Below are 14,525 nucleotides of genomic sequence, written 5' to 3' on the forward strand. Positions count from 1 at the left end.
AACTTTATTAAGTGTCTTTTCAACATCTATTGATATGACCACATGGGTTTTCTTTTTTAATCCATTGTTGCAATCAATTTTATGTATAGATTTTCTGATATTTGGACCACTCGCATTTCTAGAATAAAACTTACTTGGTCATAGCGTATTTCTTTTGATGCGTTGCTGTATTTTATTTGATAATATTGTTATCAGAATTTTTGTTTTTATATTCATAACGAAATTAGGCTATAGTTTTCCTTCTGTCTGATACCAGGCTTTTGTATTAATTGTATAAAATAAATTAGAGAACCTTTAATCTTTTTTTATAGCTTGAAATAATGTAACTATTATTGGAACTATCTGTTCTTTAAAGGTTGGATAAAACCAAACTAAAGCCATTTGTTTCCAGTAACTTTTTTAGTGGTAGAGCTTTGCTCACCTTTCCCATCTCTGCTGTGGTAATCAGACTATTCAAGTTTTCTGTTTCTTCATTTGTTAATATACACTTCATTGAAAATCATCCATTTCTCTTAGAGATTTAAATTTGTTGCCAAAGTATTACCTTATAATTCTTTATTTGCTTTTTTTCTTCCTTTCTTCTTTCCTTCCTCCCTTTTTCCCTCCTAGACCAGGTTCATGAGAATTAGGCATTTGTTGGTCTTGTCAAAGACCAACTTTGGGAATTATTTATCCTTTAAAAATTTTTCTGTTTTCTGTTTAATTCCCTCTTGCTCTTTTAGATTATTTTGCTATACTTTCCCCTCTTTTTTATGGATAAATACAATGTCCATTTTTAGATTTCTATTTTCTTTAAAAAAAGAAGACATTTAAAGTCATAAACAGCCTTTGCTATGCACGTAGATTTTGACAGAAAGCGTACTACTCCTTTACATTGTTTTCTAGACCATTTATAGTTTCACTTTTGATTTCCTCTTTGATCTGTGCCTGTGTTCTTAATTTTATAATAGTGAAGGATTTTTTTATTTTTGCATCCTTCTTATTCTTACTTGTTTTCTAGCTTTATTGACTTGTAAGTGGATAAAATGGCTTGTAAAAGTTTTACTTTTGTCTTTTAATTTAAGGAGTCTATTGTGGCCAAGACACACCTTGACTTATCATGTTTGTCTTTGCCTTTATATTACCAAAATTGAGGTCTTTGTTTTGATTCAGTTTTTATTTGGTTAGTGGATCCTCAGGTGCTTCTTGTTGGATGGAGTGTATGTGGGTTTGCCCATTGGAGTTGCACCTGTGACAGTCCTTGGCATGTGGGTGATCTATACTCCAAATTCTTGCAAATTCTGAAATATATTTCCTGCACGTTGACCAGAGAATAATATCTTGGCTGAGAAGAGGATTCTTGGGTTACAAGTTTTTTCTCTTCATAGTCTATAGGTGTTAAATTACCACATTCTAGTCTCTAGGCAAAGCAGGCAATCTGCCAATCTGAAACTCTTCTTTATAAATAACTTGTCTTTACTGCCTGGAATCTTGTAAGATTGCTTTTCTAGGCTCTGACCTCTCCTTCAGACATTTTGCTTCTCTTGTTCCTTTTCTCAGACTCTCTCCATTACCCTTGAGTGTGTTTCAAGGTAGAGGGCCAGGATGAGAAAGTCCCTGAAGGGAGATCAGGGAAAGGCTTAGAATTTCTTGTTTGGCTTTAGCAGCTGAAAGCTCTTTACACTGCTGCTGGGCTAGATTGCTGTCTGACCAGTGACTGGACCTGAAATTCAGGAGAATGGGGTGTTGGATGGTATTTAATAAACACTTGTTGACAGACTGACTCACTGTAAGGCTGTCAGAGCTGCTGCAATCACCAATGGGCAGAACTTTGGTTTAACAAGTTCCGACTGTTAGAGTTCCCTTTGCTTTCTCAGCGAAACACTGCCAGTTCCTGACTTCAGGTAAATCAAGGCACGCTTTTAAGAATATCTTCTGAGGAAAAGTCTAAATATGACTTTTTAAAATAAACATGCATTTAGAAAAATGCACAAATCCTAAGTGTACAGCTCAATGAATTATCACAATTTGAACATACCCATGTGACCACTGCCCACAACTAGAAATAGAATGTACTAGTACCCCAGAGGCTCCCATATGCCCTTTCTAATCACTGTCTCCTCCTTCTCTCGAGAAATCATCACTACACCTTCCTCTCACACAGGAGGTTAGTTCTACCTTATTTTGCAGTTTGCACGGAAGGAATCATACTGTGTATACTCTACTTTGTCTAGCTTCTCTTGCTCAACACTGTGCTTGAGAGATTCATCTGTGTTGCTTTAGCTGTAGATTCTTCTCATTGCTGAACATACCACAGCTGGCTCATCCACACCACTGTCAATGGGCATTTGTGTTATTTCCAGTGTTACTAGTATGAATTATGCTGCTATGAATATTCTAGGAAATTTTCTTACTTAACTTTGTATTTCTACCTGAGATCCCAATCACAGAAACACAAAGAAAGGCGTCACCCTCATTCCTCACTCACATCCTTCCAATTCCACAGATCTTTGCTATGGACTAAATGTATCCCTCCAAAATCATGTGTTAAAACCCAACCCCTAAGGTCATGGTATTTGGAGGGAGGCATTTGTGAGGTGACGAGATTCAGATGTGGTCGTGAGGGTGTGGTCAGATGGGATTAGTGCCCTTATAAGAAGAGACCAGAGAGCTAGCTCTCTCTGGCTCAGCCATGTGAGGATCCAGCAAGAAGGCAGCCGTCCACAAACCAGGAAGAGAGTTCCCACCAGACACCTAATCTGTCAGCACCTTGATCTTGGACTGCCCAGCTTCCAGAACTGTGTGAAATAAATGTTTGTTATTTAAGCCACCCAGGCTATGGAATTTGTTTAGCAGTCCAAACTAACGATTAAGCACTATTACACTGTGCTCAAAATACAAATTGATAAATCAGCCTCCCTTTTTATTGTAATCTAGCCCCATTTATATTTAAATTCTGTCTGTACGTCTTGTTTAAGAAATCTCTGCCTACTGAAACATCATGAAGAATATAAAAGTGTAACTATTCTAATTATAGTTGAGAACTATGCTGTCCAATACAGTAGCTGCTAGCCACATATGACTCTTGAGCATCTGAAATAGGGCTAGTCCAAACTGAAATGGATTGCAAGTGTAAAATATGGGCCAGATTTCAAAGACAGTATGAGTAAAATAATGTAAATTTTTTTTAGTAATTTTTGCATTGGTTATATGTTGAAATGATAATATTTTAGATACACTGAATTAAATAAAATATATAATTAAAATTGATTTAATCTGTTTATTGTTACTTCTTAAAATGTGGCTACTAGGATACTTAAAATTACTTATATGGCTTGAGTTTTGGCCTGCCTTATATTTCTATTGGACAATGCTGTTCTAGAAGATTTATTGTTTTACCTCTCACATTTATATCTAAAACCCACCTGGAACTGATTTTTGTGTGTCGCTTAAAATAAGGGTCAGTTTTCATCAATTTCCATATGGGTAACCAATTGATCTGGTACCATTTATTGAAAAGACTGTTTTCTACATTGTTCTGTAGTATTACTTCTGTTATAAATCAAGAGTCAGCATATATGTGGGTCTCTTTCTGTACTGTCTATTCTGTTACATTGCTCCATTTGTCTATCCTTTCACCATTAGCACATTCATCGTAATTACTGTGGCTTTCTAATAACTCTATTTCTGGTGGTCAAGTTCTCCAGTTTTGTTCTTCCCTTATGATTGTCTTGCTTTTGCATTTCAATATCCATTTTATCATCAGCTTAGCAAGTCTCTCAGAAACACCTGCCGGGATTTTAATTGAAATGTGTTGAATGAATATATTTGTGGAGAATTGACATCTAGCTTCTAATCCGTGAACATGATTTATTTGTGTCTTCTTTCAATTCTTTCAATAATGTTTTATATTTCACTATGTGGAGAGTTCTTGCCCATCTTTTGTTAGAGTTATTCTTAGGTATTGATTTTTAAATGCTAGTGTAAATGCTATTCATTTTAAATTTCTTTTCCTACTTGTCGTTACTGTCATAAAGAAATACACTTGTTTTTATTAACACTTTACCCAGAGACCTTTCTAAGTTCGTTTATTCATTCTAGGAGTTTCTTTGAAGATTCTTTTGGATTTTCTGTGAACACAGTCGTGTCGTCGGCAAATAATGACGGTTTAATTTCTTTCCCTCCTTTTTATTCCTTTCAGTTCTTTTTCCTTCCTTGCTTCACTGGTTAGGACTTCTGGTAAAGGTTCAGTTAAAATAGTAACAGCAAGCCTCCTTGTCTCTTTCTAATTTCAGAGGAAAAGGCTTTAACATTTCACCATTAAGTGTAACAACTTTTTGGGTTTTGTGGTGAGCTGTCTTTAGAGATAAGACATTACCTTCTCCTCCAAGTTGACTGAGGGGTTTTAAAAAACTTATATGTGCTAAATATTATCACATGCTTTTCTCTGCCTCTAAAAAAATAATTACATGCTGATTTTTCTTCTTTATAGTTGTATTATTGCTATGTATTACTGTGTAACAAATGACCCCAAAACTTAGCATGTGAAAACAAGAAGACTTTCTTAGCTCATATAGTTTCTGAGGGCTGGGAATCTGAGAGTGGCTTGCTGGGTAGTTTTGGCTCAGGGTTCCTCACAAGGCCGAAGTCAAGCTGCTGGCCAGGGCTTCAGTCATCTCCAGACTCAGTTGGGGCTGGAGAGGCTGCTTCCAAGCTCACACACATCATGCTGCAGGGCTTAGTCATGACTGTTGGCTGGAGGCTTCGGTTCCTCGGCACGTGGATCTCCCCATAGGGCTGCTCAAACATGGTAGCTTGCTTCTCCCAGATGAGAGATGAGAGAAATGATAGAGAGTGGGGGGTGGGGAGCATCCAAGATGGAAGCCCCAGACTTTAATAACCCAATCTCAGAAGTGACTCACCTTTATTTCTGCCAAATGCTATTGCTCACACAGATGAGGAATTTGTCCCGTATTATTTTAAAAATGTAAACCAAAAGAAGAACAATAACAACTATGAAATGAGTGAAGGTGCAGACAGATGACCCTGCCGCCCTCCCTTCTCTCTGTGTCTGTCTCTTCCACTGTCTAGGGTAGAAGTGCTTTGACTGACCCACACAAATGTTCTGGTTTGCTTGGCAAGTAAATCCAGTCTCCTTTAGAGGAGAGAAGTGACTCACATCATCACAGTCTGATGAAAATAGCCCTTGAAATGTTATTGGAACATCCACGGTACTGTATGTATGCAGTATAGATTTAATTCTGATTTACCAATCTTCTGGCAAACCAACTTATGTAAGAAAACAAAGTGTGAATCTGAATTTTACATTTTAAATGACCACAGGCCTCATTTTGGAACTTCTGGCAGGGTCTTGATGATTTTCAGGAGTGTGATGCCATTATCACCCCTAAGTTGTTACCCGGTATCCCTCCTTAACCCTCCTCCTTTGCCTGTATCTATTAAGGAGGCTATAAACGCCATGACTGTATAGTTCTGGCCAGTGAAATCTATGTAGAATTCTTCTGGGAAAACCATTACATTACTGCTAAAAGCAGATATTTGCAGCTGCTCAGGTCTCTCCTTCTTTCCTCCTGAACACAGATTTGATGCCTGGGGCATCACCAGTTCTTTTGCCACCATGAGGAAAGGGCTAAGATAATCATAGAGAATCTGGTCCTGGAATCTGATGACTACACATATCAGTGACTATCCACCCCTAGACTTGTTGTTTAGAAAAGTAAACCTGCAGTTACTTAAGCCACTTAAGTGGGATTTTCTGTCACTTACATTTGAAACATTCCAAAATAAAAGAGTGAAAATTCTTCCTTTAATTATGGCCTTAATTTTTGGACAATGCTAAGTTATCTGGACATCTGATGTGCCCAACATAAGTGATCAAACTAGATGATGCTAAGGTTTTAGAGTCTTATAGATTATAAAAGTTAGCTTTAAAGAAATTCCTTAAGGGGGCAACCTACAAGCATGTCAAACAATATCAATTATATTGGAAGCTATTCTTAGGTAATTTTGAAATGTTATTTTGAAAAGTAACAGTCAATTTTTAAAAGGTCAGTGTCATTTCTTTATTGTCATCTCTCATTTCTCTTTTTATGCCCCAACATGACCCTGAATTCCTCTGCCCACACTCACTAAATGCTTGCTGACTGACTATACACACACATGCCTTGTCCTAGGCTTATCTTGGTCATCTACTAACCTCCTTCCGCCTTCTGCAAGTCCTAAGCATCAGAGTGTGCCCTGCATTATAAACCTTAAAGGAGACAAGGCTTGTTTGTACAGCGCTTAGTTCTGTTGTGCACCATGAAAGATTATATTAAAGATTTTTGTAAAGACAATAATGATGACAACGTTGATGATGATCATGATGATGTCCTAGGGCAGCACATGGGGTTAGATGATTCCACTTGCCTCTAGTTCAAAGAATTTTGTGGTATGTATGTAAAGCAGAGGATCTGATAGAATAATCTCTACCTAATAATTCTACTAGAAGAATTTCTATCATTCTATGAAGTGAAGCAAGGAGGCATGCAAAGGAAGGAGTGGACATCAGATGGGTGAGCTCCTGCCCAAAACAGGAATTTTTCACAAGTCCCTATCTGCCCAGAGTATTAGGAACTTGTACCCAGACCCTGAGTCTCCCACAGCCTCCACGCTCCAGGGTGGTTTCAGATGAGAAATACAGTGACACTGTGGCGTGTCCAGAATCTGAGGGGTTGTGCAGCCCGACTGTTGGAGTAAATATGTGCTGCTGGGAGCTCATGAGCTCTTTTGAGCATAGTGGCTTAGAATTGAATTGTGTGTTCTTCCAGAGGATTCATTCCTCTTTCCAAGAATTTCTTCTTTTGAATCACTGGCATTCATTGTGTTGCCCCCAAGTGATAGGCATCTGGGGTGGCAATAGTGTTCCTGACACCAAAGAGGTGAGGTATCTCATGTGGAAAGGCAACAGACAAAAAGTGCTATGTTTTCGATAAGAGGAGAGGCTCTCTTAGAGCTGAGGGGTGAGGGCCTGGGAAGACGTCATAAATTGGCAAGTCTCAAGCTGAATATTTGTCTTGCAAGAGATGGACCCTGGGTGCTAAAGGAAGACAAGGTTAGAGAGATGGTCAAAATCTGATTGTGCTGGGCCTTGAGTCCAGGATAAGTTTGGACTTTAAAAAATAGGTTCCAGGAAGCCACTGACAATTTATTCGTATTTTTTTCCTTTTTCTCCCCAAAGCCCCCAGGTACATAGTTGTATATTCCTCGTTGTGGGTCCTCCTAGCTGTGGCATGTGGGATGCCGCCTCAGCGTGGCTTGAGGAGCAGTGCCGTGTCTGCGCCCAGGACTCGAACCAACAAAACACTGAGCCGCCTGCAGCGGAGTGTGCGAACTTAACCACTCGGCCATGGGGCCAGCCCTCAGCCACTGACAATTTTTTGAGGGTAGAGCAGGACTCCTTAATTTTGGCACTACTGACATTTCGGGCCAGATAATTCTTTGTTGAGTAAGGCATTGTAGGAGGTTTGTCAGGCCCTCTGGCCTCTACCCACTAGCTGTCAGAGTGCCCCCCACCCTAGTTGTGACATCCACCCACAAACATCTCCAGGCTTTGCCACATGTTCCTGGAGGCAGAATCATCCTGATTGAGAACCACTGGTGTAGAGGACAATCTATGAAGAAGGACGTTTTAGGAAGATGACTCTGGCAGCAGTCTGCAGGGCAGCTGGAAGAGGAAATCACTGAAGGAGGTGACTGGTTAGGAAGCAAATGCAATAGCCCCCAAGTGAGTGTAGCTGGCGCCCTGGGAGAGAATGGCTGGAAGGGCAGAAGGAGGTTGTACAACGAAGGGTGGACAAAACTTGGAGGCTGACTGAATTTGGGAAACGGAAGATAGGAAAGGGTCAAAGATGGACATCAAGTGGGTGCCTAGGAGCATCATAACATCATTGTCAGAAATATGTGCTTCAAAAAATGGGGAATTTGGTGGGTGAGATTGGCCAAAAGTTTGGATTTTACACCCTTTTAGGAAAACAGAGGTGGGAACTACACTACTGTCTCTAGTTTATAAATGGAAAAATTAAGTCAAAGAAAGATGAGTTGACCTGTCCAAAATGAAAATACTAATTTCCAGCAGAGCTTATGCAAGAAGGACTCTTGACTCCTCCTCATAGCATGAAATGGATTCCCACCTGAAAGGGCTTCCATTTGTTTCCTTTCAAAGTATTATGACACTGAAAGTGTGGTTCGCTGTCCTCTCCTTTCAAAAGTGTCTCAATTATGGTATAGCCTTGCCCATGGGGAAAGAGAGACTTAGTCTTTCAAGAAAGCAATAAAACCATGAGTTTTCGTGGCATCTGGAAATCATTTCTCAATTAGAGGAGGAGCAGCTTCAAGCAGTAGCCACGGAGCACTGAGCCAGTAACCGGCCGAGCAGACTGTGCGGGGTTTCGATGCCAAGTCCAGTCAGTGATTTGGTCAGAGCAGGGTCAGCAGGCTGGAAAGCAGGTACCCTCGGGGCATCCTGGGGAAGCCCCTGGAAGGCAGGGGAAGGAAAGGGAGAGGCCTGGAAACTTCAGCTGCAAAAGGCCTGGAGCACGGTGCATGCAGCCCGGGGAGCGCAATGGTCACAGGGACTCTACCTTCGTGTCCTGCGCCATCCTCTGGGGATGCCCCACTGGAAGCCCTGGGGCAGAGGATGGAGAGACAAAGTGGAGCACAGAACCTGTGAAGTAAGAGAACTGGTGACTCTCCTTAAACGCTGACCGTCCCTTCTTCCCTGCTGCTGCTATGCCCCATACACTCTCACAACCACCTGCACAAACAGCTGTGCAGGACCTGCTGAGACCTTGCCTCCTCCAGGAGGTGCACCGTCCTCCTGCTCCAGGTGTTCAGCATCTTGCCTAGCACTTTGTACTCTGCTTATCTGTCTGCAGATTGGCTTCTCTGCTTGGACTCTAAACTCCTGAGGGCCGGGGCTCCGTCGTGTTCAGTTCTGTTTAACCCAGAAGTCCCAGTTCTCCACACTCCCGGCTCAAATAATCCCAAACCAAGCCCCCACTGTGCATGTATGGAGGAAGGCAGGGGACCCAAATGTCCTGAGTCTCCCACAAGCCCCCTCTTCTTCTTGCTGTGACCACTGCTCTGGGTGAGTCAGGACTAGCTGCCCTGCTGCCCTGTCCATTGTCATCCCCGCCCACCCTCCCTGACAGCCCAGCTAACATAGCGTCTAATGAAACTTTATTAAATGTTGAGGGTATCATTGGGTTAATAACAACCTAAGAACAGAAGGATGAAGAAAACCAGCCTCGCAAGATCAAACAACAACGACCCTGAAGCCCTTCCTCTGGGCCTTGTCTCCAGGAGTCTCCCTCTGGCCATGAGTCTTCTTGATTCTGGCTGGCAGCCCTGCTTGGGATCCGCTCCAGCCCAAACAAGAATCTCCCCTTCAAACCCTCCCTCCCCCAGCAATCTCTTCCCAGTGCGGCGCTCCCCTCCCTCCAGGGTGGCGGCCTCTGTGTAGCATGTGCTGAGCAGTTCTGTACCTCTCCCGCTGCGCCAACGCCCCTTCGAGAAGCAAGTCTATTTAATGGAAATTCCGAATGTGAATTGTAGTGCCATCCTTGGAGTACAGAGGCTGACTGCAATTGAAAAACTATACTTCTTCATCTTTTATTTTTTCTTTATTTTATTATTAAATTTGTAGCACTTAACAAGGATGTCTGGGACATACTAAGAGCACAATGATGTTGGTTAATTGAATTGATGAACCTAGTTTCCTTCATTATTCAATTTTGGTGGGAGATAAAACAGTATTTGTAACTTGCTTAATGAAATAATTTAAGAGATAGTGGCTGCATGAAATAGTGGGAAAGTTTTACATTTATATCTTCTAACTTTGGAATTTATTGAAGCTGGCCAATTGATAATTTTTCGTTGGCTATAAACATGCAGTTCACATCCCCAAAACCAATAAACCTGTTTGATCCAATTCGAAGAGCCCAGGCAGAGAGTGGGGGTCAGGGAAAGGACAGTGACGTGGGGTTGGAATTCCCGTTGCAATTATGGGAAGCCAGGCCTCAACACAGTTGTAAGGTGTGCTGGGTGGCATTAGCCCAGGAGCTAGAAAGCAGAGAGCAGAGGTGAAATCTAGAAACAAGAAAATATAGTAAAACTTGAGTCAAAGCTATGAGGTATCTGAGCAAGCAAGACAGCTCCGGGTATGAGGTCCCAGGACAGTCACTGGTACCCAGAACACCAAGACTGATGGGGCGTGCTGGGAGGCAGAGCCTTGTGAAAGCCCCGGAGCTGCTGGCAGAAACTGAGGGTATTTTCCATGGAGCAACTATGACCTGGTGGCCAAGAGGGCTTCAGCAAGTGTCAACCAGAAGTGAGAGCTCAAAGTTGGCTAGAAAACCCAGGTGGGCTGCCAAAGACCGGAACAAAATCCAAACGTCCATTAACGAGAGGATGTATGAATAAAGTGTGGTTCATACAACGCAGCAACAAAATGACCAAACTACAGCTGTGAAAACACGGCAGATTCTCTCAAACGTCACACTGAGCAAAAGAATGAAAACGCAAAAGAATACATCGATGTACTTCCATTCATTCAAAAACAGGCAAAACACAACCATATTTTTTAGGTTTTAAATACATGGGTTGTAAGACTATAAAGAAAAGCAGGGAAATGATTAGGCTAAATAATAATGACTCAGCTCTGGAGGAAGAGGCACAGGGGGCTTTTGCAGTGGTGATAATATTCTGTTTCTTCACTCGGCTGGTGGTTACAAGAGTGTTTGCTTTATCTGTATTAATTAAATCATCCACATATGTTTTGTGCACTTTTCTTTTTCTATGTTCTATTTCATTATTTTTTTTAAAGTGAAAAAAAGAAATCATACAAGTTAAAATTCTGCAACCAGTCCTTTTAAGGGAGAGTTCCAGACATTGCTTTGTTCACCAGCCATAAATAACAATTTTGCTAGGCTCTCCATAGGCAAAACTTGCAGGCTTCTTGGCTCATTTTCTCAATCAACAAACACTTACCAGGAGCTTACTATATGCTGGGTACTGTGCTAGCTGCTGGGGGTTCAAGTATGCTCCTTGCTCCCATGGCATCCTATGAAACAAAGAGAATTATGTGACACACAATGCTTCCCTTTTCCCCTGGAATTTCTGGAAGCTCAGAGCTGAAGTTTGTTGTTATTTTTGGTAGCTTTTTGGATGTAATTATCTACACCCTGCCCCCCTTGCTGCTTCATTATACAACCTACGTTTTTATACTCTTAGTTTTGCAGGATCTGCCACATTTTACTGGAAGCCACTTCAAATCCTTTTGGGTGGTAGAGAAAATAAGTGAATAATGGGGAGCCCCTTGCCCTCCTTTTGGCTGGCTCTTCTCCCTGTCCACGACTGGCCCCTTGCTCCCCGGCCCCCACCCCCTGCCCCAGGGCCCTGCTTGCCCTTTCTGCCCCTCTCCATAAACCCCAATCCAGAGGAAATGCCCCGTGCCTGAGACATTTTGGGGGCTCTTACCTTCATACTGTCCTATTTCCCAGTCCCTCAGAGTCAGGAGCTAGAAACATGTGAGCAGAGCTTTCCTCTCTTATCCCGGGCCCAGCAGAGGAGTCACAGACTTTGTAAAGGGGAGCTGTGAAGCAAGAGCAGGAGCCAAGTTACTCCTGGATTTGTACGCTGAAGGCCTCCATTACCCTGGCAACAACGGGCTGGAAGGGGCCTTCAGACAGAAATATACTTTAATTTACCATTTTGAAAGACTCTTAATCAGCTCTCAGAACATACTTCACTTTACTAAAAGATATCCTGAGAGGAAGCATATTTCAAGGGACTAGGACTGCCAGATGACTTTTGCTGTGGAAGGAAAAGTTATTTAAAATGTTGCCCCCAAATGAATGTGCTGGCTGGCCCCGGGCTGGCCTGGGGACAGGGCGCCGGCGCCTCTGTGGTGAGTCCAGGGTCAGTTCCGCTTTGCAGGGTGCCCTGCATGGAGGGGCTTATGACAGGGAGGCGGCTGTGGGGACCAGGCAGCCTTTTTTCCCTTGGCGTGATAAACCTGTGCAGGCATCTTTGGAATGTGACCATGCCAACGATCCTGTTCCCTTTATGACTCCATCGGCTTCTGGGCCATTTCCCAGACATTATCTGGAGAGAGAAAAATGTTCAGGGAGCTGAAAAAAAAGTGCCTTAATTATGTTTAGATCCATTTTCAGCATGCCTGAAATAAGTTTGGGCTGTTCTGGGGAAACGACTGAGAGCTGTGTGCCATATGGCTGCACTCTTGAGTTGGAAGAAAATGCATTCAGAATAACAGTGTAAAGTCCTGGAAATGTATGAATTTCAATGAAAACACAAACCCTCTAGTGTTCCTGGTACACATACACTCACACATACATGGGCACCCACTCATGCATACACACATACATGCACACACAAATGCGTCCATGAGCACATATGCACACACATGCATACACAAATGCACACACGCACGTACATGCTCAACCACACAACCCTTTGTCTAACTGGTTATGAACACAAAGGTCAGAGTGGGAAAGAGGGAAAGGAGGGAAAGGTATGTAGGGAAGACACTTTGAAAAAAACAATGTCTTTAGTACAGACACCCAGAGAAGGGTGGGTCCAAAGTATACGGGTCCTCCATCAGGAAACGAATGCACTGCAGAGGATGGTAAAACCACAGCCAGAGTCTTGGCACAAGCGGGGCAAGTGTGGGCTGTGGAACCTTAGTGTCTCTAGGTTTGGGGGAACACACCTCTGCCGAGACTTGGTCTTCGGCCTCGCCACAAGTAAGTTCCTATGAAGATGTGATTTTCCCAACACTTCTTGGACCACATCAGGTCTTAAAATTCCCCACAGATTCCCTCACATCCCAGCAACTTCATTCAAGAGATGCCACACTCTCTGTCCCTCTTTGTCTCGGAAGTGTGTCCACCTGGTTCACCTTCAGTGCCCTGACTCCCTGCTCTGGACAGAACCCTCTTTCTGAATCTTCCCTCTCCCAGTTCTTTACTCTCTATCTGCCTGCTGTAGTGTAGTGTCAGCTAAGGAGCTGAGATTTCAACTGTTACCCAGTCAAAAAATATCGACTTTTATGAATAGATCGTAGAGTGAAAGTTCTGCTTTTTAAGCAGAGCAATCCTTGAAGGTAGGTTCTCAGATGCTACCGAGCAAGCATGCGGGGTAAAGTTCTTTCCTAAATTCCTCACATCCCACACATAGGCTGCCCTCTGTATTGCCCATGGGTGGGATGGTCTGACTATTCCATATTCAGGACAATCTGAAGAAGAGCATGGGAATGGGTGTCCGGGATCACAGAAGGACATTTTCCTAAGGCACGTTCCCAGGAAGACTGGCTCCACAGGAAGCTGTGACTGTAGCCTGAAAGTGAGTTCTAGAGATAATGGAATGAAACTGGCTCTGTTACTGTGGGGCTTCTTGAATCCCTAATATGCTGATGTAGCTTGTGCATCCCCAATAGGGGCATATAAAATGCATTAATCCTAAACTTATCAGACCCTGGCACTCTCTCTTTCTCAAGGAGCAGTGGTTGAGATGAACCCTCATGGAATGCAAGTTTAGGCAATGCTGCCACAGGTAGATTTGGCACAGTTTGGGATTTGAGTTTGCTGACTCTTTGTGGGGGGGAAGGGCGCCGGAGGGAGGAGAAGATAGACTGTTAGGAAAGTGTGGGTCCTTCCAATTACTGCTTCCTATAAACTCTGCTGTAATAAGCCCCCAAGGAATGGATAGGGAATGTTTGCCATTCTTTTTGGCTGCCCAGCATCTGAACTCCCTTCCTTGATTTGGGGAAGTCCCCACTCAGTGAGTCTTGGTGGGAAGCAGAGCCCACCTTCTCCCTAATGAAACAAAAAATGTGTTGCTTGCTTTCCCTTGCAGCTAGGGTGGGGAGTGGAGCCAGGCTTGTCAATCAGATGCAGGTGCTTATGTCCACCAAAGACACTTTTGAGATTATTCTTAGCAGCATGATAGCCACAAACTGGAAACACCACAAATGTCCACCAGCAGTAGAAAAGATAAAGAAGCTGTAGTATATTCATACAATGGAATATAACAAAATAAGGAAAAGATTTAACAATGTCTGCATGCAACAGCATGGAGGAAGCTTACAGCCATGACATTGACTGAGAGAAGGTGGACACAAGTATATACTGTGATTCCACTCATTTGAAGCTCAGAAGCAGGCAAAACTAATCCATGCTAATAGATGTCAGAGTAATGGATGTGCTAAGGGGATTAGTAAGTGGTGGGGGCATGAGGGAACTTCTTGGGGTTCGGGAAACATGCAAAAATGTATCAAGCTATACACTTAATATCTATGCGATTTACTCTATGTAAGTTACATCCTATCCAAAAAATAGGTAAATTAACAGAAGGATGGGGAAAAAACCAAACATCTACTGTCTACTGACATAATAACTAGCATTTAAAAAATACTTGTGCTCTAGGAATTGTATATATATAAAAACATATATTATATATTTAAAAAA

The 14,525-nt window shown here is 42.5% G+C and overlaps 1 long non-coding RNA gene across 2 annotated transcripts; it reads right to left on the bottom strand.

Moving 5' to 3' along the window:
- Positions 1-9,764: 9,764 nt before the first annotated feature.
- Positions 9,765-12,012, bottom strand: LOC111771085 (uncharacterized). 2 transcript variants are annotated; one of them, XR_002804753.2, is made up of 4 exons: positions 11,748-12,012; positions 11,518-11,632; positions 11,029-11,101; positions 9,765-10,787 (listed from the first exon to the last, which is right to left on the bottom strand). It is a non-coding gene; the product is annotated as an uncharacterized lncRNA (long non-coding RNA). The 2 variants fall into 2 exon arrangements; XR_002804746.2 differs by lacking the exon at positions 9,765-10,787 and having other exon boundaries at positions 10,804-11,101.
- Positions 12,013-14,525: the final 2,513 nt, after the last annotated feature.

The sequence above is a fragment of the Equus caballus genome, chromosome 1 (assembly GCF_041296265.1).
Source record: "Equus caballus isolate H_3958 breed thoroughbred chromosome 1, TB-T2T, whole genome shotgun sequence".
NCBI lineage: Eukaryota > Metazoa > Chordata > Mammalia > Perissodactyla > Equidae > Equus > Equus caballus.